We start from the raw sequence: 6,030 nt of genomic DNA, 5'->3' as shown, positions 1-6,030 counted from the left end.
GACGAGCTGCTGGAGTTTGGCTGCATTTGCAATTTGAGGGGGAAATGCAGCCACTTGTTGACAATGGACACAGCTTGGGGGACAGCCTTGGCTTACAGTTCTGCTTTATCGCTTTCTTGTTAGCTTCACGGGCAGGAGTCACGAAGGTTTTTGGCACATGCGTTTGCCTCTCTGAAGCATAAGACGGCCTGCCTTTATTTTAAAGCTGTTTTTCAAGATCTGGTATTAAGTCATGGAAAACAGAAAGCAACAATTCCACCGAAGTTCGGATGGGAAGTGATCACAAAAAAGCAGTAGTAGATAGAACTAGCAATTTAACTCCAGCTGAACGTTTCAAAATAGTGTGAGCTTTGCCCACTGAGAGAGGAGGAAAGTGGAATCAGCAATGAAATAGTGTGAGGTTTGAGACTGGCTGCTAGGCCTGAACTTAAGGCACATTCTAGCTATACTGTTTTTGTCTGTGTGTCGAGAAAGAAAGAAAGAAAGAAAGAAAGGTAAAATGGCTCACTTTATTCTTCTTCCTAAAACATCGCTGTAGAGCAGAGACGCTGAGTTCCTCCCAACATTGGGGGGGGGGCCCTCAGATCTGTCCCCCCATACAGCAGCATTGGTGCCTATGTAGAGGGATACCTAATGTCACAGCCCACGTCTCCCCAATCCTAATAATCTCATTTCCCAAGATACTAAGTACACACACCAATCTATTATATACTATCATAGCCCTTGTACACATAAAAGCCACTCCCTTAATTTTGGGCATCCCTGTTTGCTTCCAACCTCATGATTTTGCTCCTGACTGTCCTCGACAGAAGAATTCTGGAAGAATATATCTCTGAAGGCAGTGCGGGATTTATGTATAAGCTAAACAAGCTATAGCTTAGGGCCCTACTCTCTTAAAGGAAAAAAACCCTGGATGTACTTTGATAAGATACATATTTTGTTATGTGCAGATGGCTTTAGATACCTATTAGGTCCATAAATTACCACATAGCATATATTCAACTCAAAAAACAGCAACAATTTGTTGTTCACAAAGGACAGCTGGATAAATAAAGGGCCCCATTACCTTCAGTAGCTTAGGTACTTATCAAACCTAAATCTGTCCCTGTGAAGGGCTTGCCTGAAACCGTCTCTGCGTATTCCACAGGTAACCTTGAAACAACTAGGAAGTTCCTAACCCATGGCCATTAACTGAAACAAGCTCACTATCTTTATACGTACAGGCTTCCTGTTCACTTCCTTCACAGAACTGGTCCATAGCTGTCAACCTACAGATTTGAAAATAAGGGACCAGCAGCCTCAAAAATAAGGGATCAGCAGCCAAAATAAGGGATTTTCCGAACACAGGTATGTTCAACTTCTGAGCCCCTCCGAGCCAAAGGCAGAAAGCCCAGCCAGCAGCCAAACGAAGCCTCAAGCGGTGGTTCCCACAGCGCAGCAACCCAGCAAAGGGGATGCAGCAAGGAAAACCACCATCACCTCTCCGCTGGGAAGCGCTGAGCAAAGGCGAGTCCCCAGGCAACGCGGCCGATTTGATCAGCCCAAGGCATGCAAGCTCCACCCCCCAGTCGTTCTTAGACTCCTTATTGGGTGAGCAACGCAGCCAAGCAACATAGTTGGAGCCTCCCTCCTCCCTGGCCGGCAGGGAGAGGAGCTGCTTCCTTTGAAACCCGGGAAATTTAAGGGACATCATCAATAAGGGACAGCAGCGGGACACGGCGCTGGGATAAGGGACTGTCCCGCCAAATAAGGGATGGTTGACAGCTATGAACTGGTCCCTCCTTCGAAGTGAATGGGGAAAGTCTTGTGAAGAAGAACTCTGAGCGTGAAAGTAGGGGTGCAGAAGCTCAGATGCAGGGGCAGAATGTGACCCTCCATGACTTATCTGGCTCTCAAGAATCTCCCCTCAGTGACCCTGCTCCTTCAGCTTCTGCCTGTCTTGAATGTGTCTCTGAGTCAGGGCATTTTTTCAGCCAGAACTCACCAAAACTCTGTTCCTCACCCATCAGGTGGGCGTCATTGCCATTATAACAGAAAAAGGGAAGCATTTAAAGTTCTGGCACTTCTTTTTCTAGAAAAATAGCACTGCCCTGAGTGTATGTAGAAACTAGCCTCCTTTATAAAGGTAACATTCACATTTGTTCCTGTGCCCCTGCCCACCATTCACTTGTGGCCCCCAGAAGGGAGTGTGGCCTTGAGGCTGGGGGGAAAAATCCCCACTTCTGATCTCAATCCTTGTACAGTGGTACCTCGGGTTAAGTATTTAATTCATCCCGGAGGTCCATTCTTAACCTGAAACTGTTCTTAACCTGAAGCACCACTTTAGCTAATGGGGCCTCCTGTTGCTGCCGTGCTGCCGGAGCACGATTTCTGTTCTCATCCTGAAGCAAAGTTCTTAACCCGAGGTACTATTTCTGGGTTAGCGGAGTCTGTAACCTGAAGCGTCTGTAACCCGAGGTACCACTGTACCTACAAATTTGTGGCTCCTGCCTTCCATGGTTTCTCCTTTCCTCTGGTGGAGTTTACGAACAAAAGCAAATTAAATGAACCAAAGACAGAGTGCCTAATATACTTTCCTAGAAGAACAGCAGCAAAGATTAATAATGCTGAATTTATAGAAGCTGAGAGATTAAAATAGAACCAGGCAGCATATTAAAATTCACTGCTAGGAAAGGAGTTGGTAATGGCACCACTGGCTTAGGAACACAGAAACACTGGCGGGGGGGGGGCGGGGGGAGCTCACCGTCCCCAGCACCATTGGGGAGGGGGGTACCATCGCGGCCTTCCCCCCGGATACGTGCCCACTCCCCCTCACCACGCTGGGCACCATGCTCTCAAAGGCAGCGCACCACACCCCCAGGACGCACACTACGCCCATGGGACGTGCGCCATGCCCCATGGGATGCGCACCAGCCACGTCCCCACCTGCTCTCTGCCCCTGGTGCCAGAGCATGTAGCTTTGCTACTGCGTAGAGAGCGACATTATATACCGTATTTTTCACTCTATAAGACGCACTTTTTCCCTCCTAAAAAGTAAGGGGAAATGTGTGTGCGTCTTATGGAGCGAATGCAGGCTGCACAGCTTTCGCTGAAGCCAGGAGAGCAAGAGAGATTGGTGCACACCGATCCCTCTTGCTCTCCTGGCTTCAGGGATAGCTGTCCGAAGCCTCCTGAGCACAGGGGGAGCACTCCCGCTGCACTCAGGAGGCTTCGCGTTGCTTCGCTGGAGAGGCACTGTGCAGCTTTCCCTCTCTGCACAGCGCCCCTTCAGCGAAGCGGGAGGAGAAATGGAGCCCCTTTCATTTCTCCTCCCGCTTTGCTGGAGAGGTGCTGAGGAGAAGGAGAGAATATTTTTTTTCTTGTTCTCTAAAACTAGGTGCGTCTTATGGTCGGGTGCGTCTTATAGAGCGAAAAATACTTGAGGCCCCATGGAGAGCCTCAAGGTCCATAAATAGCAACACCCTAGTGGTCCCGGGCCCTAAGGAAGTTAGATTAGCTTCAACCAGAGCCAGGGCCTTTTCAACACTGGCCCCGGCTTGGTGGAACGCTCTGCCTCATGAGACCAAGGCCCTGCAGGATCTGATTTCTTTCCGCAGGGCCTGTAAGACAGTTGTTTCACCTGGCCTTTGGCTTGGAGCCAATTTGATTCCCTCCCCCTCTTTCTTTTTTCTTTTTCCTTTCTCCTCCTGTGATGAGGCTGTATTTTAATCTTTTAATGTTTCCATATTTTAATGTTGTATTTTAATCTTGTTTTTAAGTTGTATTCATTCAACGTCTTTTTATTATTGCTTGTTAGCTGCCCTGAGCCCGGCCTTGGCTGGGGAGGGTGGGGTATAAATAAAAATTATTATTATTATTATTATTATTATTATTATTATTATTATTATTTAGCTCAGTATCGTCTACACTTACTGGCAGCTGCCCTTCAGAGTTTTGGACAAGAGTCTCCTAGCCCTACCTGGACTGAACCTGAAACATTACAGATGCAAAACACTGAGCTATGGCTCTTCTCCATAGGAAGTCCTGTTTATTTGGCTTTTTCCTCTTTAGATCTCCAGTGAACGAGCAACAGCACCCGTCATCATAATAATATATTGCTAAAAAGTAGGGGGAGGGTCATATCGTTTTGCGGAAAGGCATAATTGAGATGGAGCACACAGGGCAAGCTGATGCATTTCCTACCCTGGAACCCCCCAGTGCAAGTACGAAATTAATAGCCGATGAGCTAGCCAACAGAGCAAAGATGTAAAAAGGGGGAATTACTTGGGAGTTGTGGATGAACAGGTGCTTATTTTGTTCCACACCATTAGAGAAAATGCAGCACGTTCCATCTCTCAGTCTCACCAGTTCCCTGTGCAAACATCTATCGCAGACAAGCTGGAAGTTATAATTAGATAAATGGTGATGATACACATGCTGGGTCTCAGATCGATGCTATTTAAGGACACACACAAAGAGGTTGGTGTACCAGCCTGAGATCATCCCTGCTTTTGCTGTATTTCATGCATGTCTACTTTGCTTTTTGCATCCCTGGAATGGGGCTCCCAAAGCAGCTTACAGAGAAGAGTTCAACCAAGTACCATTCAAGCGACAACAAGCATAATGAAAATTAAAAAGTTAAAAGGGAAGAGTTCAAATTCAAAAGTAAAACAGGAAAAGTAGATGAAACCGCAAGCAAAACATTACAGCTGTGCTGTATTGTCAAATAAAACCCTGCAGCAGAGAGGTTCACTCCAATTTATGCAATTCCTTCCATTGCATACATGGAGCTCTGTGGGTTGCAAAGACACTTCAGTGGAGAATCTTTGCATATGCAATGGAATATGCTTTCAAAAAAGTCTAGGTTCAAATTCTTCCCTGAGGTGTATACTCAACAGCCCTTTCACTATAGATTCAACCTATCAGATTTACTCCAGATTTACACTGGCATTTCCCATATAAAGTTTGGGTTAAGATTTGCTTATTTGCCCAGGCGTTTAATTTTTTCCTAAGTTAATTTCTGCTGTGTCGTTTTTATAGTTGCTTTGGTTCATTTCACGATACGTTGTCGTTTATATGATCATTTGATTGGTTGTTTTTATGTGTTGTATCTGAATTGATGAAAGGGGGACTATAAAAGCTTTAATTCAATAATAAATAAAGCATGGGGAACAAAATGTATTTCTAAACACTTGTCTACTGTTAAATTTGTATCCTGTCTTTCCTCACAAAGGAGGGCAAACCATGAGGAATAAAAGAATAAAAACCTATTATAAAATAATTCTAATACAGATGCGGATCTCAATTTAAAAGGCTTTTTAGAAGAGGAAGATTTCCAGTAGGCGCCAAAAAGACAGCAGAGATGGCGCCTCTCTAATATTTAGGGGAATGTTTTTCATGTCTAATACTCATTGAGGGAATTCCAAAGGGTGGAAACCATCACACTTGAGGCACAATTCCCACATTGGGCTGGATGGACCTCCTGGTAAGATCAGTGGTGGCTGGTGCTCATTGACTTGATAGGGGGGAAGGTCTGGAGACCAGCAGCAGGTGGCGCCAGAACCAACCAATCCTAGTTTTGTTTCCATCCCTGCTGTAACACTGAGACTGAGGATGAGGAAGAAGCTGAGAGCCAGGGCCACCTCCTGGACTGGTTTTAAGTATGAAGACAAGCAAGTGGGGGGGGGGCTGGCTGAGAGGAGGCTGAGGATGGCCGGGTAGTGCCTCACTTGCCCTAATGGACCATTCTCCATTGGGTAAGACGGTGGCGTCACCTGCAGAGCGCAGTGATCAGTTGGCTATATAAGGGTTCAGGCAATCTGGTCCCAAACTGTATGGAAGAAATAATAATAATAATAATAATAATAATAATAATAATAATAATTTATTTATTTATATCCCGCCCGCCCCCAGCTGAAGCCGGGCTCAGAGCAGCCAAAAATAACACAGTTTACATAAAATCACAATCAATTAATTGAAAGACATTCTAAAATCAATTCACTCTAAAATCAATTCAGAGTCAATGGCAACCATTGGGCTAGAGTTCTATGA

Source organism: Podarcis pityusensis (assembly GCF_964106645.2).
Source record: "Podarcis pityusensis genome assembly, chromosome: 14".
NCBI lineage: Eukaryota > Metazoa > Chordata > Lepidosauria > Squamata > Lacertidae > Podarcis > Podarcis pityusensis.
Note: the sequence above shows the minus strand (reverse complement) of the source record.